We start from the raw sequence: 24,951 nt of genomic DNA, 5'->3' as shown, positions 1-24,951 counted from the left end.
CCAGGAACCGTGAGATCATGACCCAAGCCGAAGTCAGACGCTTAACCCACTGAGCCACCCAGGCACCCCTATATCTTTTAATTTTAAACTGCAGATTCACTGTTGGGGTAGCATGTTCTACCACCTAGCATGGAGCCTGATGCAGGGCTCAGTCCCACAACCCTGGGATCATGACCTGAGCAGAAATCAAGAGTTGGACACTTAACCCACTGAACCATCCAGGTGTTCTTTATTTGTTTTTTTAATAAATGTAATGTTCTATATCAGTAGTGTTTTTTAGTCAGTACCATACAGAAGTCAAGTTGTCTCCAAATTATTATACATAATGGAAAAATGGCATGTCAAAGAGTCATTGAAAGCTCTTTTCATATGATGCTTTAGAGCATAAGAAAAACTAAATTACCCTAACATAGTGTTCTTCAAGTGAAGATCTGTGATTGGTTGGTTGTGTGGATTTATAAAAACATAATAAGAGACAGGAAGATTTTGGGGTATGGAACACATTTGTGTCACATATACACGGTCATAATATGTAGTTACTTTAAGATATGTTCAAACTTTGTGCCTCTATTATACTTTTTACCCTAAGACAACAAACTACCTCAGCTGCCCCCTACTCACAAATTCAGTTTGGCTTGTGCCTTAAAAATAAACTTTATAACTTTAAAAATAAAAATTATATAGTGGGCGTCAGCTGAGTAGTAGCTGCTGCTTTTAGAAAGGCATGTGCTTTCCCAGTGGTAACAGTTCTCTCTCCCTCCTTCCTTCTTCTAATCGCTTTTCCCTCTCCCTAACATCTTTTCTGAGCCCTCATCTCTGATTTTATTCATTTATCTCCCTGGTCTCTATAGACACTAGTGTTTGCCATCCCAGGTCATAAATATTACCGTTGTTTTGTTTTTACTTCCTTCCACAGACAGCAGCATATGTTATGGTAGCAGTCCCTATAACATCTTTTCTTTTATACAATTTTAAAAATAATTGAAGCTGTGTTAAACACCCCTTAGGGGATTCATATTTTTAAAGAAAAATAATTCTTGATTGACAGGTTATATAAAACATGGCTAATTTATCCAGCAGTGTATTATAAAACCATTACAAGAAAAACTGAGCAGAGCGTTCAAAATATATTGTTTAAGTGACCAAAAAAAAAGTTGAAACATTATGCATAAAAATATTCTTTCATGCTTAGTCACAAAAACTTAATAGTAGATACCTCTGGAATTGGGAATGTATATTGGGTGTTGTAGGGAAGAAAAAGTTTTGCTTTCTCTTTTACTCTTCTTTATAGATTTACCACAAGGATAAACTTTATTTAAAATTAAGAATTGTTTTCAAATTCCTAAAATGAATGCATTTAAAAATAACTTATACATATATACATTCTTTTAGAGACAGAGAGCATGAGTGGGAGAGAGGGGCAGGGAGGGAGAGAGAGAGAGAATCTTAAGCAGAATCTTAATCCATGTGATCTGAGCTGAAATCAAAATTAAATGCTCAACCAGCTGAGCCACCCAGGTGCCCTTAAAAATGATATCTCAAAAAAGTAAGAGTAAAAATTAAAAAATTAGGTGCGCCTGGGTGGCTCAGTTGGCTAAGCATCCAACTTCAACTCAGGTCATGATCTTGCGGTCTGTGAGTTTGAGCCTCACGTTGGGCACTGTGCTGACAGCTCAGAGCCTGGAGCCTGCTTCAGATTCTGTGTCTCCCTCTCTCTCTGCCCCTCTCCCACTCCCACTCCGTCTCTCTCTGTCTCTCAAAAATTAATAAGGATTTTAAAAAATTATATTTAAAAATAAAAATAGTATCTTATTTGTATGTATACTTTATATTTGTATGTATACTTATGTATATCACTTTATTTGTATAGCATTTTCACATACCTTGTTATCTAATATGATCTTTACAATAAACTTAAAAAGTAGGCACTTATATAGGACACTCTTTTTTTTTTTTAGATAAATGAGAAAAAATAACAGGGTTAATCAACTTACATAAGATTCTATAGCCAGAAAGATACAAAGCTAGAATCACACCAAGTGTATCTACCAGGATAGAAAAGGTTATTAGGTGTAAGAAACACCACTTCCATGTCAGTGGCTTCAAACCAAAAAGGTTTTCTGGGGTTTTGTTTTGTTTCATTTGTTTTTGTTTTCCTGGCCAATGAGGAATGTCTATACTTCTGGTCCATGTTGTCTTCATTCTGGGACACCAGCCACCATGTAATGCGGAACATTGATGGTCATCATGGCAAAGGACATGTCTTACACTGCAGTGAAAGTTTTGGCGACATCTACTCACAAGTCATTAGCAAAAACTGGTCATACACTTTGTGTAATCACGAGAGCTCCAGTAAATGTAGTCTTGCTGTGTATCCAGAACTGAGGGTGAGGGCTGGGGGAATGGATATAAGAATTGGTAAACTTAATGACTAATACCTCAAGGCCTCTAACTCAAGGTATCTCATAATACATTAATATAGCTACATGGATCTCTAAGTACCTCATAATTAGAATGAAAATTTCATTTAAAACCACTCTTCTAGGGGTGCCAGGGTGGCTCAGTTGGTTAGGTGTCTAACTCTTGATTTTGGCTCAGGTCATGATCTCATGGTTAGTGAGTTTGAGCCCCATGTTGGGGAGCTGTCAGCACAGAGCCTGCTTGGGATGCTCTCTCTCCCTCTCTCTCTGCTCCTTCCCTGCTTGTGCTCACTCTCTCTCTCTCTCAAAATAAATAAATAAACTTAAAAAAATGATACAATTAAGTTAAAATACATGTAGAACTGGATGCATCTGTGTGTGTGTGTGTGTGTGTGTATGTGTGTGTATCATATTCATCTATCTTATGGGACTCTGTAAAAGTGTCCTGTCCTGTTTACTTTTTTACTCACTACATGTCATCATATTATTATATTATATACTTATATATATAAATGTTTTGCCCTTCGGTAGGAAGAAAGAACTATAAAAGCTGAGCATCTCAACGCCCACTTAGCCACGTCAAGTACAGAATACTAACAGAAGGGAAAGCCAGCTGCAGCCTGTACATAGCATGCCACAATGCATGGCACATATAAACAAGTATCTCCAAACATTCACAGGCTCTTAACCTCAATCACATATACTTAATCAGATGTCAATTTGGTAGCAAATTTTCTAAATAATGATGATGTAACATCCATTAGTAAATAGGAGACATCAATTACATTAAACATCATGCTTGGGCTGCCAGATAATTGTGAATAAAACACATTTATAAGCCATGTGCTTTTCAGCCAACGGCGACAATGAAAGCAGTGATTTAGGTATCAGAGAGACATACAGAAAGAGATTCTACCTTAGCGAATGTCACAGCAGCTAATCAGGTGCAAGTAATTGAAGAAAAGTTGACAAAATTTTAAGAATACCAGGACCAAGATTGCAGATTAAAAGTCCTTTTCAAAAAGGAAGCATACTCCAAGACTGGTAAATTATCAGATATGAAACCTCCAACTGAGCAACTTACAATACAGGTGGGGAAAGGAGTCCAATTGAGCAGGCATTATGATAGTACAGAGTGAGGAGTGAGTGGCCCAAGATAAAAGAAAAAGAATTAAAAGAGTTGAGCTAGAGAAGGGTGTCATGTAAAAGCAGGGGTCCAGAATTTGGAAACTGGGTGAACACTGATGGTCACAGAAGTAAGCAGATCAGTACAAAGAAGCTTTTGTTTTTCAGAATCACTCTCTTTGAAGAATTTGTGCTCAAGAGAGAGCATAAGGTAGCAGTTACAGCTTCAGAAGTCATAGGAACGTTCAAAGATACTTTTAAAAAGTATCCATTAATAAAAGGGTTCTTTCTTATTATAAATCAGCTCATTTGAATTTTCTGTATACATTTTTAAAACTTTTGCCTTATGTCACATTATTCTACCGTGTTCTAGAAAGAGTCTGAGAAGGCCTAAATGATTAAAATCATATGAAACAGAAGAGATAAAGGGGAAGATGTTTAAATGTATAATTCATTCAACTGAGTAGTTGAAATCTTGAGATAAGCTCCAAAAGAAAGGACACTGGGAAAGGACACCAAAGACAGGGAAGGACTGAACTTATCAAATGTGCCTCTGTTCAAGAAGTGATGGGGAGAGGCAGAGTTAATGGAAAGAGGCCACAGAACAGAGGGAAGAACAGAACTCCTCGGAAATCTTGCTCTGTGTTCTGATGGCTATTTTTCATGTTTCAGAATATTTTTCAAAAAAGTACTTCAGTATAATGAAGTTCCTTCAGTTCTAATAAGATCATTTTTCACAGCTATTTTGGTAGACACTCCATAATTGTGCTGTGTTATCAGCAAGAAGAAGAAGAAGAAGAAAAAGTACTGATCTGGAGAGAAATCAGTGAATGGAATGTCAGAATGAACCAGCTTGGTTGAAACAGTTGAATAAAAAACAAATATGTGGGTAATAGTAATCTTTTCCTACTTGAATGCAAGCACATGACTCCACATGTATGACCACCTGCACATATGTGATTTATGAATTTATCAATCAGAGCATGATTTATGAATTTACTGAAGAAGTAAAAGAATGAAGAAAGCCAGGCTCCACAAAAGCTTCATCAGACAGGCTAGACCTAATGTGTTCTGAATAGCATGTAGAAATACCTGTAAACACTATTTCTCCCCTAGGTACCAAATAAGTGCCAGCAAATCCTTCACTTCTCATTTTCTACTAAGGCCATCAACATGGATGACATTCATTGTTATAGTTGAGTGAACTGAAGGGAAGAAGAAGACATACAAGTCAGGGCACTCACAGAAGTGGGAAAAGTATCCTGTTTTACTGGGTGCTTAGGATTCCCAGTCATAGGCCTTAACCTCAGACACTGTTCAGAACAGTATTAAAAATTTAACTGAGTGAGGTTGTGTGTTCTGATTAAGGGTTTCTGTTACCTACTAACCTGCACTCAGGGTATAATGAAGGCCATGATCAACTTGTTATTGGTATATCTTCTTCAGTTGCTAGAGATGTTAAATAATTCCTATTTTGTTTCTGTTCTACATAAGCTAAAATGTTTTTAGGTTCTCGTAGAAACTGGTGCACTGGGGATTCCTTGTGTGTTAAAAAGTTGTGATGTAGACTCTTCGCAGATGACATGATACTCTACATCGAAAACCCGACAGACTCCACCAGAAGCCTACTAGAACTGATCCAAGAATTCAGCCAAGTTGCAGGGTACAAAATCAACGTACAGAAATCGGTTGCATTTTTATACACCAGTGATGAAGCAACAGAAAGAGAAATCAAGAAACTGATCCCATTCACAATTGCACAAAAAACCATAAAATACCTCGGAAAAAACCTAACCAAGGATACAAGAGATCTGTATGATGAAAACTTATGAAGGAAATTGAAGAAGACACAAAGAAATGGAAAAACATTCCATGCTCATGGATTGGAAGAATAAATATAGTTAAGATGTCATTACTACCTAAAGCACTCTACACATTCAATGCAATTCCAATCAAAATTGCACCAGCATACTTCTCAAAACTAGAACAAACTATCCAAAAATTTGTATGGAACCACAAAAGACCCCGAATAGCCAAAGTAATACTGAAAAATAAAACCAAAACGGGAAGTATCACCATCCCAGACTTTAGCCTCTACTACAAAGCTGTCGTCATCAAGACAGCATGGTATTGGCACAAAAACAGACACATAGACCAATGGAACAGAAATGAGAACTCAGAAGTGGACCCAAAAGTATACAGCCAACTGATCTTTGACAAAGCAGGAAAGAATATCCAATGGAAAAAAGACAGCCTTTTTAACAGATGGTGTTGGGAGAACTGGACAGCAACATGCAGAAGAATGAAACTAGATCATTTTCTCACACCATGCACAAAAATCAACTCAAAATGGATAAAGGACCTGAACGTGAGACAGGATACTATCAACACCCTAGAGGAGAAAGCAGGAAACAACCTCCTTGACCTCCACCGCAGCAACTTCTTACTTGACACATCCCCAAAAGCAAGGGAATCAAGAGCAAAAATAAACTGTTGGGACCTCATCAAGATTAAAAGCTTCTGCACAGCCAAGGAAACAACCCAGAAAATTAATAGGCAACCAACGGAATGGGAAAAGATAGTTGCAAATGACATATAAGATAAAGGGTTAATATCCAGAATCTATAAGGAACTCACCAAACTACATGCCCGAAAAACAAACAACCCAGTGAAGAAATGGGCAGAAGACATGAACAGACACTTCTCCAAAGAGGACATCCAGATGGCCAACAGACACATGAAACGATGCTCAGCATCCCTCCTCATCAGGGAAATACAAATCAAAACCACACTGAGATACCACCTCACGCCAGTCAGAGTGGCTCAAATGAGCAAATCAGAGAACTCTAGATGCTGGCGAGGATGTGGAGAAACGGGCACCCTCCTACACTGTTGGTGGGAATGTAAACTGGTACAGCCCCTCTGGAAAACAGTGTGGAGGTTCCTCAGGAAACTAACAATAGAACTCCCCTATGACCCAGCAATAGCACTGCTAGGAATTTACCCAAGGGATACAGAAATGCTGATGCATAGGAGCACATGTACCCCAATGTTCATAGCAGCACTCTTCACAATAGCTAAAACATGGAAAGAGCCTAAGTGTCCATCAACAGATGAATGGATCAAGAAGATGTGGTTTATCTATACCATGGAATACTACATGGCAATGAGAAACAATGAAATCTGGCCATGTGTAGCAACATGGATGGACCTTGAGGGTGTTATGCTGAGCGAAATAAGTCAGGCAGAGAAGGACAAATATCATATGTGTGCACGTATAGGAGGATTAGGAGGAACTTGACGGAGGACCAAGGGGGAGAAGAAGGGCGGAAATGGTGGGGGAAAAGGAGAGAGGCAAACCATGAGAGACTCTTGAATGCTGACAAAAACTGAGGACTGATGGATGTGGGGGGGAGGAGGGATGGGCATGGAGGAGGGCACTTTGGGGATGAGCACTGAGTGTTATGTGGAAACTAATTTGACAATAAACTATTTGTAAAAAAAAAAAAAAGTTGTGATGTAGGAGTGTAAAAGCTTCAGTTCAGTTACTCTCGACTGTTTTGAAGCACAAATGACTCTAGAAAATTCTTACATGGCTTCATAGGTTAGACACTGCATTTTAATTACTATTTTTAGATAAAACTTAAAATATACATAAATATTATTGGATATGTCTGTGGATAAACAACTACATAGAATATTATATCTGTTAGGATCCCAACAGGAAACAGATGGCACTATCAAAATGAGTAATTTGAAAGTGGTTAGTAGAGAGACTATTTACAAACATGTGGAAAGGGTTTAGGAATTATTAGGGCTAGTGCCACTCACTCAGGCTAGTAAGCATAGCATTGTCACTATCCACAGGCCAAAACACACGAAGAGGAGGAGGAACAGTTATCAGAATGTGGAGATAAACAAGAAATAAACATCTCACCTCCATTTTCCTCCCCTCCTCAGACTTCCTGATGCTGCTGCTAGCCACCTAAACCATATAGGAAGCCAGAAGGCAGGGAAGCCAATTGAGATAGTTCATATAGCTCACTTTGCAAGGCAGTGGGAATAGGACAGAGAAGAGTGGCTTTGGAAAGCAAATGAAAGATATCTAGCAGAAATGTAGTTACTGACTTAGGGAAGTATGCATGTGTGTACAGAAAACAGGAACAATCTTGATTATGGGATTTTAAGTTTTAAAGCCATATATTTTGGGGGCCCTAAGACTTAGAGTACAGTCAAAATGTCTTGGCCAATATCAAGTGTAGAGACAAAGTGTTTCAGAGAAGCAGACTGGAGGAAACAGAGCTCCTCTCCACCATCCCCATACTACAGAGCTTCTCTTTGGTTGGGGAAAAGAGGAAAGAGAAGTGATAAGTGAAGGGAGATCTATAGACCCAGGAGTAGAGAGGTGTGTGACAATCTTTCAAAAAGAGCTACTCAGGAAGAGATAAGTCCCAGAGAAGGAATGCGATTGTACAGAGTTGAGGTAAGGTGCAAAAACTCAAGTGGATGAAGGGAGCCATGTGAATATAATACAAAAGGGTGTGGTGGGAACTTTGCAGGACTGGAGAGCCCAGTCCAATCTAAAGAGGGGAGAGAGGGCAGCACCAGCCAGCTGCGTGGGGAGCATCCGTGCAATAATACAGTTACTGAGTCAATGCATTTCTAATTGTTCAACAGATACCAGAAAATTAGATTGTCCAAGTAAAATTCCAGATATATAAAATTTTGTGGGCTAAATAAAATGTGGACTATACACAGTCCACACCCTAGTTCTAGGCAGAGGGAGTCTTACATGTGTATTGTGACCTAAGTAAGTCACCAAAGCAACAGGGAGATTTGCTAGACCTGAGGGGCCATACAGACTGGAATAAAGAACACATGAAGGTAGACTTAGGACCAAGGAACATGTGGGTCCTTCTTTTACACATGGCTTGACTCAACACAAACTTCCAGGAATGTTGATAAAACCCAAGGAAGGGGAAAAAATGTCCAAAAATTAAGCTGAAAGTTTTATGTCCTGTCTATAGAACCAGCACCTCCCACCCCAAAAGAGTGCTGTAGAAAAATAAAGCAATCACTGCTCATCCCCTATTCCCTGGTTCCCTTCAGGAAGGTCTGGCTTTAAGTTTGCAAGACACAGTCTGAGATTCCTGCCTACCTGTTCTACCATCCTGTTGGAGGGATGTAGGTAGAATTGATCACTGGGATCTCCTGCTTCTGTTCTATGTAACTATCATCTTGCTGAGCTTCTGTTGATGAAATTTATGGTGCTAAGATGGGAGTCTCCCTGATTCATCCACAGTGAAATTCATGGTAGAAAGATGACTACTACACTGAAATGATATGGACTCTGGCCCTGGAGTGCCCAGAATTCACTCTGGGATCTAGAAATGAGAGTCTTCTTCCCATAGGGCCCTAATACTCCTGTCATAAAATGTGAGAGGCAGGGGTTAGATCCCTAGCTGAACACTAAGGTCTCATTCCATTATAAGATTCTATAGGTGATTAGGCGAAGGCATACTGAACGTGAATGAGCATTCCATAAATGAGTAAGCTTATCATTATTTTTGTATAACTGATTCTTTCAAACAAATTCAGCTTTTCTTTTTATAGAATGAGGTTAGCCATTTCCGTGCTTTTTAAAAAATATTTTAGAAACTGTTGGGATTTATAAATTTCTTCTGCATTTTGCCTGTTTTTCAGCAGTCAGCAAATTCTCTGGAAGATAGGTTATGAAAATAACCTACAGAATTTCACTTTCTATTTGTCATGGAGTAATTTATACTCCAAGGAAACATAACACTTCCTTGTTTGTTTGTTTGTTTTTCCTTTCACTAGAAGAGTCTAAAACTAGGAACCATTTGTTTATTACTCATGATTTGGGTCTGCAAACTTTTCTGAAATCTTCCCACCAACTCTATTGTGTCTGAATTGCTTTAAGTTCTCTAAGTTTCTAGAATCCTGTTTGACATACACAGTATGGTTCAGTACCACATGTCTTTCTATCATTTGAAGACCTATTCCAGTCTATGGGGATAAAAGATCTCTATGTCAAATTACAACATTTTGTAGTATTGGACAATTAAATGGAAAATTCCAATATTAAAACTCAAAGAAGCAATGATAGACAAATTAAGTATACAACAGTAAGAAGACTACAAATCTGAGAAAAGAAAAACATGCAAAATCTCAAAGAGGTGTCTTTAAAAAAATCTATAGGTAGACATTTGTCTGAAATTAGAAATGTGCTCAGATGTGGGAATTTGGAATTTTTATCACTGTTGAACAGATGTTAATATTATTGAGAAAATTATTCTGGCCAAGAGATACCCTCCAATGACTGTGAACTGTGTTGCAAACAAAAATTTGTTCATGTCCTTTTTGGCCCTAGAATCAGAGAATTAAAGAAAGCTCCCATTTCTTGGCTTTTTCATCTTCAAATGGAGATCACCAACTATAGGTTCCAATTTTTAAAGTCACACAATTCATGGAAGTGAATCAATAACAAAGCTTAAATATGAAAACTAATCATAATGCCAAGAATGCGTATGACAAGCCATACCAGTAAATTAGATGAATTGTAAGAATTTCAACCAAAAAGTGAGTTCCAAAAGAATGAAAAAAATGAAAGATTTCACCTACTTCAACCAATCACCAATATTTATGGCAGACTTGATCTCTGCCCAAGGAGCTGAGTAATAGCCATAAACACATAGTTCAGCTCAAGAAGTGAACTTCATATTTGGATAAGAGTGTTAAAAGCCAGATTTCATTGTTTCTCATTGCCATGTAGTATTCCATGGTATAGATAAACCACATCTTCTTGATCCATTCATCTGTTGATGGATGTGGGGGGAGGGGGGAATGGGCATGGAGGAGGACACTTGTGGGGATGAGCACTGAGTGTTATGTGGAAACTAATTTGACAATAAACTATTTGTAAGAAAAAAAAAAGAAAGAAAAAGAAAAAAAAAAGAGTGTTAAAAGCCAAGGATCTGCAGTTACTTTAATATATTACAAATATTATAAACTGCCACAATGAACAGGACAGCCCAGAAACAACAACAACAACAACAAAAACAAAAAACAAAACCCACTGAGCATAGCTGATCATAGCTAAGAGGTTGTTCAGTGAGAAAGAAAATAAAGCCATCTGCTAGCCAATGATCTAATGGGGACAGCAAAACACCATTTTAAACCCATACAGCAAAACTATACATGGGCAGTTGGTAACCTGAAAAGGTAGAGGAAGCAGCAATCCATGGTTGGAGTAGAGGGGGAGTGAAACTTGATAAAAGTCTCCTGCAGACACACCCTCAGCTTTGTCCTAATTGGCCAGCTGCATAGCCCACTTTAGTACAATTCCACCCAGTAGAAATACAGTCCTTTTGCAAAACCCCTGGCTAACGGCTATAACAGAGGGATACAGGGTGGAGAACAGTGACAAGGTGGAATATTAAACCACTGTCACTATGATGTAAGCTAAGTTTGGGGAGTAGAGGGGAGAAAAAGGACTTGGCAATATATTCTGCTAAGGAGGGTTGTATTAGGGCTCTTCTGTAAGTGTTGAGAAAATCACATTCCAGTATGGTTCCCAGCAAATAGACATGCTTTACTCCCACAGTGTACAGGCAATACTTCACTGGGATAATTACCACTAACGGCATTAGCATGGACTCTGGGGTGTTTAATTCTCCAGGAACTTTGAGAGCAACATTCTCATGGTGGGAAAAGTTACTCCTAGATTTAGGGGGAAACACAATCATAGAAGTAAAACCTGAGATGGGATACTAGGCATAAATATTCCTGGTCTCCAGTTAATTCCTCATTCAGTGCTGCCTTCCCTCTTACCCTTAGAATGCCTTATGGAAGCTTTCTGCTTAGTTGTCTGTCACATCTTTCTCCTATACTCTCCTCTACTTCCCCTGAAATCTGGTACTTTGGTTTGTTAAGTGGTTAGGGGCCTTTCCTGGGGCCTCAATTATTTGTTGGCCAACAAATTAATACTTGGAACTTAATTAATTCTTTGCCTACATATTTGTATGATAGAATCATGCATGTATTGTAATCAACACTTCATATTCTCATGGCCTTTACCTCACTGATTCACTCACATGAGATAGTAGCAGTACATCTTGTGCCTTGTCCATCTAGTCTGCATTCAAAAGATGTCTCCAGACCAACCAACTAGGGACCATCACCTGGCCTCCAGATAGACTAGGGCTGACCTTGTTCTTATGAAGTATGTGTTGGTTCCACTATATTGAACGTAGAGCCTGAATAGAAAGTGAGACATATGTTCTAGAAATGCTGGGGTTTGCTGGTTATAGCTTTTTGCTCCAGTCATGGTAGAGTCACATACATGAACAAGTGGCCTCTGGTCATTCACACTTAGGAAACTCCTAACAGGTTTATCCTATATTTTATAATATCCTTGGCCACAATCAATAACAGAGACTAGAAATAGAACCTAAGAAAAATATACTGCCAACCTCAAAGAACTTCTGGAAAGAATTCCTTGATGAATATATTGGTAGCCATCACCAGGTTGTAAATAAACCTATTTACAACCAGAAGACCTCATTTCCTCCTTGATAAGTAAGATTTTACTACATATTCTTTTTCTTGAAATGGTTGGAGATAAAAGTCAATCATACACATAACCAAGTTTTGAGGTGATAATTACCCAGGGATATAAATGTGACTTGAAATCTTCATGTTTTTATTTCTAATCACACAAAAGAATTAGTGAGTGATGGGAGGGAGGGACAAGACTATTTCTTATGTTCTAATAACATGTTACTAACTAGGTGGGAAATATTCTAAGCACTGTATATACATTATCTCATTTGCTACTCTTGACAAACCTGCAGGGTAGGGATTACCATTTGCATTTTAGAGATAAGGACACTAATTAGCAGACTATCATATAATGAGTACATGGCAAGGCCAGAATTTGCAACCTGGACTGTCATCAAGTATGGCTCAAAACGAGTTAATATTAGAACTGTTTTTTTTTTAACAAAAGCAGAGAACAGTATCAAGGAGGCATAAAGAAGTAACCAAAATTGGGAAATTAGGGTCTGCTCTCAATACACTGACTAAAAATTCAGCATATTAAATAAATGAATAAATGAATAAATAAATAATAAACAAACAAATAAATAAGGCATATGGCAGTCTTGGTCTAAGATAGTCTTGGTCATCCCAAAGAGTTGAATTATAAAGGTCAGGTAAGGGTGTAAATAGTGGTATCTACTCTGGGTGAGCAATTTTATTGAATACCGTCAAATAAGAAAATTCTACATTAATTCTCCAAGTTTATTTTCTTTTCCAGTAGTGTTTCAAGAAAAGAATTTGAGTAAAGTATGGCTTTTGAAGATCTTTCACTAATACCCATTTGCAATCATCCATTTTCTTTATACCTCTATGTTAGGGGATTCAGTCCCTAAAATTAAGTTAATTTTCCCAAATGGCAATTGACTTGTATTAAAAAATATAAAGATGTTTTTTTCTAGTACTAGAATGTAGTAAAAGATTATAACATTCTAGATGGTAAGCCACATATCCATAAGTAGAAACTTTGATCTTCATAGTTAGCAAAAAAGAGAAAGCTTTGGTTTATTAACACTTGCAATTTTGGTATACGAAGTGCTAAATGAATTGTGCTTTTCTATGTGCCAAATTCTGGAACTGCTTGTCAATAATGGGATATTTCTTTAAAGACACAACTTTGGGGGGCAAAGTAGTGATGTTGGGTTTTTTTGTTTAACACTGACTTTACTTCATTGTTGAAATAACCTTATGTCTAAATCATAGTGGCATAAATCCTATGACCTAGGTGAGCCCTGAATATTAGGCAGAGTGGTGGTTCCCAAACTTCAGTGTGTACCAGATTCACTTGCAGGATTTGTTAACATAAGGATTCCTGGGGCCCATCCCAAAGTTTCTGATTCAATAAATCTGGGGCAGAGTCCGATAATTTGCATACCTCATTTGTTTCCTGGTGATGCTTACAGTGCTGATATGGGGATACACTTTGAGAATCACTGAAGTAGAAGAAGGGAAGTAGATGATCATAGTCTACTGTTTTTTTTCAATTATCTACTGTTTAAAACCATTATTTATAGACTTAGTAGTCTTTCCAGAGATAACACTGATTCAAGGAAATGGATCATATTTTGTGGTTCCTGAGGGAGCTCAGTCAGTTAAGCGTCCAACTTTAGCTCAGGTAATGATCTCACAATTCATGAGTTCAAGCCCCTTGTCAAGCTCTGTGCTGACAGCTCAGAGCCTGGAGCCTGCTTCAAATTCTGTGGCTCCCTCTCTTTCTGACCCCCTTCTATTCGTGCTCTGTCTCTCAAACATAAATAAACATTTAAAAACTCTTAAAAAAAACTAAATGGATCATATCCCAATATGCAAAAAACCCTCACATTATTCCCAGTATCATTTCTTAGAAGCAAGTTCTAATGAAAACACAAATAAATATATAAGAACCAATAAGAGATTGATATGTTGAATAATTATAAATATACATAAAACTTATACACATAGGTCAATACAATCAATTGAAGTATTTATCTGTGCTTTATTTCCATTCCATTTCTCACTCCTCTATTCTTCTATACTGGAAGAGAATTAATTCTCCATTCCCCTTGCCTTAGAATTAGATATTGCTACACTGAAAGCAAAAGTTGCCTGCAGATTGCTGGCCTGTCTGGTTTGCTTTTTCACTGAAGCCTGACGTCCTAAAAAAAAAAATATGGTAGGAAGAAACGGGGAAGCAAGGTTGGGAATACAAAAGAGAAACATACCCATGGCTAGGAATGGAAACGAGTTTGCAGGTCCTGAGGATTCCCTGGCAAGACCCCAGGGAGGTGAGAAAATGGTTGAAACAGGATTAACTCTTGTAGTAGTATCTCAGCCTATGTAAAACCCCCAAGGCCCCTTGGTATTAGCACAGCGGAAATGTCCACATCTTCATGCGGTCATAACAATGTGACACCGATGGTCTCAATAGTCTCCACAATGAAATTAGGCTATGCCCCATTTTCTAGTTTCCATAAGTACTGGGATTGATCTATTTTCCTGATATCTTCCTAGAGGGCTAGGGAAGGGGGTGGTGGTGGTAGATTTGAAGTAATACCAAATTTGATTTAAAGAAAATAAAGAAATAAGGATACTTATTTTTTAAGTTTATTTATTCTGAGAGAGAGAGAGAGAGAGAGCAAGTGAGCACTTGCACACACATGAGTGGGTAAGGGACAGAGAGAGAGGGAGAGAGAGAGAATCTCAAGCAGGCTCTAGCTGTCAGCACAGATCCTGAAGCAGGGCTAGATCTCATGAACCATGAGATCAGGAACCATGAGATCATGAGCTCAGCTGAAATGAAGAGTTGGACACTTAACCACCTGAGCCACCCAGGAGCCTTGAAATAACAGTATTTCTTGCATGCTCAAGTTTAATTCCCAATTTGTATTTACTCTACATTAAAAAAAATGAGTCCATACATAATCTATATTTTTAAAAAGTAGTAACTTTCCTATATGATGAGAGAATTATTCTATTAACAAGGCAATAAAATCATAAAATACCCAAGTCTATTTTTTTAATGTGCAGGACACATATGAGGAAAATAAAAAAGCTTAAGAAGGACACACACACATATATAATATTTGAATAGAAATATATAAAACCATATTACTATGTGGGAGAAGTCAATATTAGAAAGATGTTAATTCTCTTCAATACATGTTTAATTAAATTCCAACTAGATTTTGGGGGGATGGGGAGACTTGACAGAGAGGTTTTAAGTGTCTTTGGGGAAATCAGATCATTAAATCAGTTGATACTGTTACAAAACACAGAAAAACCAATGAATCATTATGTGAATCTCTTGATAAATAATGGGAGAGACATTATATATATATATACGTATATATACTTATATATGCATATATAAAATTAACTAATAAATTGAGGATAAAATAAAAATTTTCTCCATCATAAGCACACCAAAATAACTTTCAGAGGGACAAAAGATAAGAAACGCAAAAAATGAAACCATGCTAGATGAAAACCAGGTCAGGAGATGGCTTACAAATCATAGGACTACAGATAATAGAAACCATAAAAAATTAATTATAATAAAAAATGTTATTTCTGTAAGCCAAAGGGGAGAGACATAAAATTAACAGAAAATTGAGAATAAAGTGTTTGTAACACATATGAAAATTAACTAATATCTTTATTAATCTCATTACTTAATGAGTTATAAATCAATATGTAAATACAAATATTAATTCTAATGAGCAATTGCTTTGAGAAGGTGTATAAATGTTAGATAAGCCTTGGTGAAGTGTTAAACTTCACAAATTATCAAATAAATTAAAGTCAATACAACCACATGATGTCAACTTTTGTCTACCAAATTGACACCAATTTTTTTGTTTTAATGACAATATTCAGCAGTGGTAAGAGTATGAAAATGGGCTGGGATCCTGTTGTTAGGAGTATGGCTGTCTATCAAAAGACAAAAACAAATGCTATAACTTGCTGATTTTAACCAAAAAAAAAAAAATTCACAATTTAAATCCATTTGAGAGTACTTTTTCGTCTTGTTAAAAAATCACCTGTAAATTTGGTATTTTATAATTTACCCCCTGGCATTTTATCTACAATAGACTGAATCTCTTCAGAGCCCTATATAAATTGAGGGGGAGGAAAGGAAAGTCATGAGGGTGGAATCCTAAACTGTTCCAGAAAGTCATACTGGTGATTTTGCAGTTTATATCTCCAGGAAGACAGCATGGAGAATGATTTGCCTCACCTTGTAACACCTCAGAAACCTCATTACTAAAGATGATGCCACTCACATTCTTATAGAGCATATGCATTGTGAGGTCTTATGGAATGTATATAGAATTACAATCATTAAATTTGGTAGCAGAGTTTTATACTGCTTCTGCAAAATGTAATAATGTCTTTTTAATTCCCTAGGCTGGCAAAGCTCATGCAGCATCATTTATTTAGGGATATCTACATTTTCAAACACTGTTGGGTGAAAACCAGCCCCATCAATCACTATGACAGGCTACGTTCCTCTTGAGTTTATCTTCCTGTACATTTTGTGCCAGATTTAGTTTGCAAACCTCCAAACGGAGGAAACATGAGTCTTGTTTAATCTTCACAAATATAAAATGATGTTGTTAGACTATCATTTGCCATTTGAACTCTCATTCATTAATGAAACATTGGTTAAACAATAGCCTATCCACCTTTTAACTATAATACTCCCTTGTGTCTGGTGAACCCTTAATGGATGACCTGTTTAAAAACATGGGAGATATTTTATTCCTGTAACAGTTTGTGTGAAACTTGTAACTGTAGAGGATCTTTTCTTAATGCAAACGGGTGTGTTTATTTTAATTTCCATTAGTGTCTGGGAAGACAAAAATGATGAATGATGATTCCAAAGCTACAGATTTCACAAGTCAGACAGTTACAGTGGGTGTGTTTTGTTTATCTCCAGTAATTTTATCAGAAGCACCAACCACTGCCACTCCCATTATACATGAAGACTGCCTCCTTTCAGTTGATATGCTAGGACCTATTTCCAAGGTTACCTCAAGCGTATGAAGAGAAATCTCAAATATCTAGGTCACAGGCAGACACAATGTACAAAGTGTATACCAGGCAAAGAGCAAAAGGAAAAAGGAACAGTTGGCTGGAAAGCAGACTGTCAAATTATCCTTTTCCCCAGTTTTCCTTCCTCTCCATACCATGCAACCTGGCCCAGCTGAAACGGAGATAATCCTAAGCTTAAGTTTTTGAGGAAGCACTAAACCATTTTTTTTTCCACAGTGGCTACTGAAGGGACATTTTAAAAATGCATACTTCCAGGTGGAGAGATGGCCAAAATTCACTAGTTTTCCAGTAACTGTGGGGGCTCTGCCAGTTCAGGCTGACATGTGGATTTGAGTCTCTTAGAGACCTCTTGGGTCCCAATAACATGGTTCTCTGAACCCTAATCAGTTAGGCCAATTTGTCTGCAGGTTGACCTCCACCTGTCCAGGTCCAGCCCCAGGACCATTCTCTGGGCTCTCAGGTTCCAAGAATTCCCTGTCAGAATAACTTTAAATCTACTTCCAGGGCCTTCACAAACATTTTCCATAGGTCTTTCCTCCAAGGGCAGTCCATGTCTTAGTATGTACACCTCCAGGCCTCAGGAGTGGCTTTGGCCTACCTTTTCGTAGACATGTACACATAGCTTGGGTGTGCAAACTGGGGTGTGCATGCACAGACTGAAATGCCCTTGAATTTAAGGCCCTTAAAAAGAGATGGGCATAGGAAGAGAAGGGTGTAGGCTGAGAAATAAGGGTAAGTTCTCCCTGGGCCACCATATTCCAACATGAAACTAAGGATTCCAAGAATTCTAATTTAAACAAGATCTCTAGATTTTGAAGGTATATCTGCCAAAGTATGTGGGCAAATGCATTTTATTAAATAGCTTGATAGGATAATTTATAATTTTGGAACATTTGGAGGAAATATGCAGGCCTCCATTTGTGCTCTTTCACTGTATTCCACAAGAATGAGGGGTGGGACTATTTATCCTTCCAACAATTTTTTTTCACTTACACAAGTGCCATTTTATTTATTTATTTATTTATTTACTCACTTACTTACTTGCTTATTTTATTAAGATCTTAATTTTAATACCAGTGTAGTTAACAATAGTGTTACATTAATTAATTAATCAACTTATTTATTTACTGATTTTTATTAAGTTTTCAGTTTTAATTCCAGTGTAGTTAACATACAGATTTATATTAATTTCAGGTGTACAATATAGTGATTCAACACTTCCATACATTACCTGGTGCTCATCACAACTAGTGCATTCCTAAATCCCCATTACCTATTTAACCCATTGTTTCACCCTCTTCCCCTCTGGTAACCATCAGTTTGTTCTCTATGGTTAAGAGTCTGTTTCTCGGTTGCTCTCTCTCTCTCTCTCTCCCCTTCCTTTCTTAAATTGTTTCTTAAATTCCACATATGAGTGAGATCATCTGGTATTTGTCTTTCTATGACTGACATATTTCACTTAGCATCATACACCCTAGCTCCATCCATGTTGTTGTAAATGGCAAGATTTCTTTCTTTTTCATGGCTGAATAATATTCCATCACACACATGTGTATATATGGGTATATATATGTGTCTGTGTACACACACACACACACACACACACACACACACACTTAAACCACATCTTCTTCATCCATTCATGTATTGATGGACGCTTAGGCTGCTTCCATAGTTTGGCTATTATAAATGAAGCTGCAATAAGCAAAGGAGTGCATGTACCCCTTTGAATTAATGTTTTTTGTATTTTGGGGTTAAATACCCAGCAGTGTGATCACTGGATTGCAGAGTAGTTCTATTTTCAACTTTTTGAGGAACCTCCATACTGTTTTCCACAGTGGCTATACCAGCTTGTCTATCCACCAACAATGCACGAGGGTTCCTTTTTCTCCACATCCTTGTCAACACTTGTTTCTTGTGTTTTTGATTTCAGCCATTCTGAGAGGGGAGGGGTGACATTTCATTGTGGCTTTGATTTGCATTTCCCTGATGATAAGTGATGCTGAGCATCTTTTCATGTGTCTGTTGACCATCTGTATCCTTTACAACAAAATTTTCAAAAAACAGATATTATTATCATCACCCCCATTTATGTCTGAGTAAATTAAAAAGAGATTAAGTTTGTTTGTTTGTTTGCTTATTCCTACACAACTGAGAAGTGGTACAGCTATGATTCACAGTCACCTGGCTCCCTATTATGGTCTTATGTTTCCCAAGTAAATGAACCATGGTGGCTGTTTTTCAGAGTCAGGACAGAGCCCTGAATCAAAAACACCCAAATCAAATTTGACAGGGATCAGATACTGTGAAGGGATAGAGGTAAAGCTATGGGAATTAGTATTTAGGGCAAGAAGTAAAAATACAGTAAGAAAAAGAGATGGACAGGCCTATAATAAAATAGAATAATAAATGAAAATATTTCCTTCTCCCGTGAAGCATTTTTTAACCCAATTAAAAATATAAAAATAACAGAAGAGTTATTTTTCCCCCTGAATCTTTCTGGGCTCTCCCCACCCCGACCCCTACTGTCTCCACACTTCTGAATCTGCCAACATAAATCACTGTGAAAACCAAATCATTAGGGTTGCCAGGTGTTCAATTTTGAATCAGACAGTCTGGTATTTGAATTTTCTGCCGAGGAAACGAATAGAGAAAATACCAGTGATTTTTAATTAAGTTTTGTTATTATCATGTAAAGATGAACTTGCAGAGAACATTCTCACTAGCTCTCCAGGCTGCACTTTACTCTGAAGTTGCTTTCCACTTAGATATCAGCCCATCTAGGCCAGGCTATCTCCAAACTGAGTGTTAAAGCAAGCTGATGAGCTTGGCTCTGAATTCATGTTGGCACCTTTTACTTATTGGCTAGGTCCCATGCAACTGTGCTAGATCATTTTCTTTTATTGATACCTCCAAATCTCCTGCAGCAATTGGCAGACTTCCTTGGGTATATTTAAAAATAAAAATTAAAAAAAATAAAATAAACACATAAATAAATACTCAGAAGGACACTGAAATGGAGGCAATGAGCCCCTTATGGAGAGAGTCATATAAATGAGTACGTTCATGAGCCTAATCATGGCCGTTGAACAGGTGAAAATTGTAAGAATTGTTATTTCATAATTTACAAACAATTTGCTTTTTTAAGTAAAATTCTGTCTAGGTCTCAATTAAATATGGCTGCAATAACATGATGCTAAAATGATATGGGAATCTAGGATAACAGAATAGCTAGAAATCCTTACATTTTGAGGAAATGGCACATACACTATGAACTTTCCAAACTAGTGAAAAGCAGAAGGGTTTGTATGGGATATCAGTAAGAAAATAATCTTGTCTCCTTAAAGAACTTTGTGTAACCTTAAACAGTAAACGTTTTTTTGTTCTTAGATACTGATGTCCAAAGATCTTTAAGATACTAATGTGCATTCAGAAGAAAAAGGCCAAGGATGTGTTTGTTTTCCACAGCATAAATCAGAGTCCCCCCTAGAAGATTTCTGGGAAATACTAATCTACACCAACAAAACTTTGGAGTCACAATGTCTGCTAGGTGGTAATAGTAAGCACTTAAATTGCACACTTTTTATCTTGACTTGACTCTTGTAAGAATTCACTATAATAGAGAAACATACAAATGTGCAAAAATACCACAATAGATGGCTGCCCCACAGAATTAATCCTCATTATCCAAGCTTTCTCTTTTCTGCTTACCAATGCATTACTTTATTCAGTGCCTCTCAGTGGGTTGGAGAAGAGAAGAGTTTTGACATTGTCCAGGGTGGCATTTGGCAATATCTGAACATGGTTTTGGTTGGGAGGTGCTATTGGCATCGAGTGGATAGAGGCCAGGGATGTTCTAAACATCCTTCAATGAACGGGACAGCCCCCTAGACTAAAGAGTTATTCAGCAGAAAATGTCCATAGTGTGTAGGTTGGGAAGCCCCACTCTATAGATCTTTGGCACACAGAATTCAGCCATTTGAGGTTACTTGAATTATCATAAATGATAATATATATCTATTAATAATATATATCATATAGATCACCTGAGAGTTGGTGAAGGTGCAGGTAAATAAAAGTTTGCCTGTGCCCTTTTGGCTCATGCTTCAGGGTGTGGCCAAGGCCAGATGATGCTTTTTTGAAGCAAAGAAGTGGACACCATCCTGACACAAACAATACAGGCACTCTGTACTGGATCGTTCAACATAATGCTTATTAAAAGCCTACTATGTCCCAGGCTCTACACAGGGCATTAAGGATGGTTCTAGAAAGGACAGCCATATATTCTGCCTTCATGAGGCTTACAGTTTCACTAACCTCATGGGAGAGACCCATGCCTTTCATTCCAGGAAGCCATCCACTTGTGATATGGGTTTTTCATTAAAACAGCCCAGAGAACACAAACTGACACCAACAAGAAAAATCTGGTTTGTAAGTATTCAATACATTACATGAGATAATCAACACCTGATTATAAAATAAGCTATGTGTTAGATGATTTCACCCAACTGCAGACTAATGTAAGTGTTCTGAGCATGTTTAAGGTAGGCTAAGCTAAGCTATGACATTTGGTAGGTTGGGTATATTAATTTTTTTCTTATGACATTTTCAACTTACAATAGATTTATCAGGATATAACCCCATTGTATGTTAAGGGAGATCTGTATTGAAAAATGATCACCATAATAAGTCTAGTAATATCCATCACCATACACAGTTATAGAATTTTTTCCCTATGATAAGAATTTTTAAGATTTGCTCTTTTAGTCAGTAAAAGTAATCTTCTTAACATGGCTCCAGAAACACAGGATATACACAATCATGTTCAATAAGTACATATGAATATACCTGTTGAAATAGCAACCATCCAGAGAAGATAACTTTTAACATTATAATGTACATATAATCAGTCATTTCCCCAAAGCAAATCACATACATATACATACACATGCATATGTATATTTATATACACATATCCCCACACACATATACATATTACACATGAAATCTCTTTGAGTCTCAACTTCCTCATCAGTTAAGTAGGGAAAATAGTCACCTCAGAGTTCACACACATATAACCAACATCTCTCTCTCTCTCCCATAAACAAACAAATAAAAATTAAACTACTATTCAATAAAAGTTATAAAATTTTATCTCTAATTCTCCAACCAGGAATAATATGGAAGATTTTCACTGTGAAAATAATATTCCCATTGTGAAAAATTATCCTTCATTTCATGTAGTCATATGTATTCTGAAACCCCCAAATGTGTAAACAATAAAGCCTAACACTAGGGAAGTGACATTCTTGAAAATTCAGGATATTGCATTTTCATTCATTTGAGATGAAGGTTTTTCATTTTGCTAACAGTGAGAAATCTTCTCTAGATGAAGAATGTAATTCAAACCTGGATGGTGTCCTCATTGGGGGAAATAGGAACTTACTACAAATTCTGTTTGTGAGGAGGTTGGGTACCTCAGACAAGGGTTCATTTCCCTTAAGGGAAAAGCAGTCTCTTGATCAGTGGATATAGTTTCTAAGAAAATTCCTACAACACTAAACCTGTTAAAACTGGTTCAATATCTGTTGCCACTGTCTTGTCAAATAGTGGAAACAGTTTTCAGTGTTAGCTGTAATCTATAGAAAACCATATTTGGCCATCAAATCATTAAATTACTTTTGTTCCTATCATTTGTTTAGGAAAAAAATCTGAGTTTTTTAATGTTAAAATTTTTAAGTAAAATATAAATATAAAATGCAATGCAGACTCTCATCAAAAAATTCTTATATTTTAACAAATGTTTTCAACTAGAAAGTTTAATATATTTAATACTGCTTAAGAAACCTAAAAATAATTCCTAAGTTAGTCAAATACTCAAACTAACTAAAGTAGTCTATAGATAGTTCTCATAATATACTACTATTTCCTTCTTCTAGCCCTTCTTTTTCTTATTTTTCTCCTCTCTTTCTCTTCCTCTTCTTCCTTCTCCTTTTTGTTAAGTTTCATGGTTTTAAAGCCTCTCAATTTTCTCATCTGAATGGTAGGTATAAAATTGTAACCTCAAAAAAAATTTTATGTATTAAATAATTAATAGTAATAATTATTTTAATGTCTAGAATACGGTGAACTTTTAATAAATCTCTTTTGGTACTAAACACAGGTCTTCACAGTTCCTGTTCTATGCACCCAAACTATGTAGAGTTGGAGAGGCAAATTTAGTGCATTTTAACAACAATAAACCCCCCCACCACTGAGAGCCTACAAGGTGCCACATACAGTACAAAGCATCTTGTGTGCTTCTATAATCTTTGTGACAATTCTAGGATGTGCTGATAGTAATGAGTTACACTGATCAAAAACTGGTATGTTCAATCAGTTTATGCTCATAATAACCCCCCAAAAAAGTAGCACAATTACCCCCATTTGACTGGTGAAGAAACTGTAGTCCACAGAGGTTACTGGAGCCTAGGTGCTCCAGTGTAAGTTGTGAGAAGCGTCTAGGCAGACACAACCTTGAACCAGGAGTGGTGGCTGAATTACAATCCCTAACCTCCCTTCATTGGGGGCTTTGTGAATGATGGCCCTGAGTAAACTTGCTGCAGTTTCCCAGAGATATAAAGGCCCATTTAGTATTCAAAAGTATTTGAATGAACTTATGTATCCAATTACAGCAGTTCAAAGGATCTGTTGGGATTCCAGCCCAAAAAAAAAAAATTTTTTTTTTCTTTAGCTACCTTCTTTATACTCTATGCCACCTTGAGCAAATGATGGTATCCTAAATCCAGAATATAAGTGCAGGCACTGGAAACCTGGGCACTGGGCAGGTAGTCAGTTCATATCCTTCAGGAGTCTGATAAAAATGGCTAGTTAATTGCTGCTTTCTTTTCATTGTAAAGAACCAAGTGGTCTAATACTTATCCTTTTTAGAAGGTATCACCAGTGTCTGTGGAAATGCTCTGAAATTGTTCTGTGGATGCCTGATTTAGAGATTAAGTGTGAATTAGACCATCACATGAATACAAGATTTTAAAGATGTATTTATAAATTGCATAGTATATTCCGCTTTGAATACTCTCTCTAAAATAAAGTTCCATAAGGCCTGTCCAAACTTAATGATACAATATAATAGTCTACCACCACTAAAAAAATCAAAAAATATTGGGAACAATATTGGGAAGCCTGGAAATGTTTTACATTCTTGCCAGCATTTGATATTGTCAGTGTTTTGGATTTTAGCCATTTAATAGGTATATAGTGGTACCTTATTGTTGTTTTTTTTTTCTAATGTTTTATTTATTTCTGAGAGAGAGACAGAGCGAGAGAGAGAGAGCGAGCATGGGAGACACAGAATCGGAAACAGGCTTCAGGCTCTGAGCTGGCTGTCAGCACAGAGACTGACACGGGGCTCGAACCCACAAGCAGTGAGATCATGACCTGAGCCGAACACAGCTGGACGCTTAACCGACTGAGCCACCCAGGCGCCCCTATCTTATTGTTGTTTTAATTTGCAGTTCTCTAATTACCTATGATGTTGAGCACCTTTTCGTATGGTTATTTGCTATCTGTATATCTTCTTTAGCATCTGATCAGATCTCTGATCACTTTTTAATTGGGTTGTTGCTTCTTACTGTTGAATTATAAGTGTTCTTTGTATATTTTGTATAACAGTGAATTTGTCCTATGTCTATTTGTCTAATGGAGACATAAAGTGGGGAATGTGATAAACTGTAAATCAGCATATAAATTGTGTCCA

Source organism: Hyaena hyaena, unplaced genomic scaffold (genome assembly GCF_003009895.1).
Source record: "Hyaena hyaena isolate Hyena2069 unplaced genomic scaffold, ASM300989v1 scaffold_938, whole genome shotgun sequence".
Lineage (NCBI taxonomy): Eukaryota > Metazoa > Chordata > Mammalia > Carnivora > Hyaenidae > Hyaena > Hyaena hyaena.
This window is presented reverse-complemented; position numbering follows the sequence as displayed.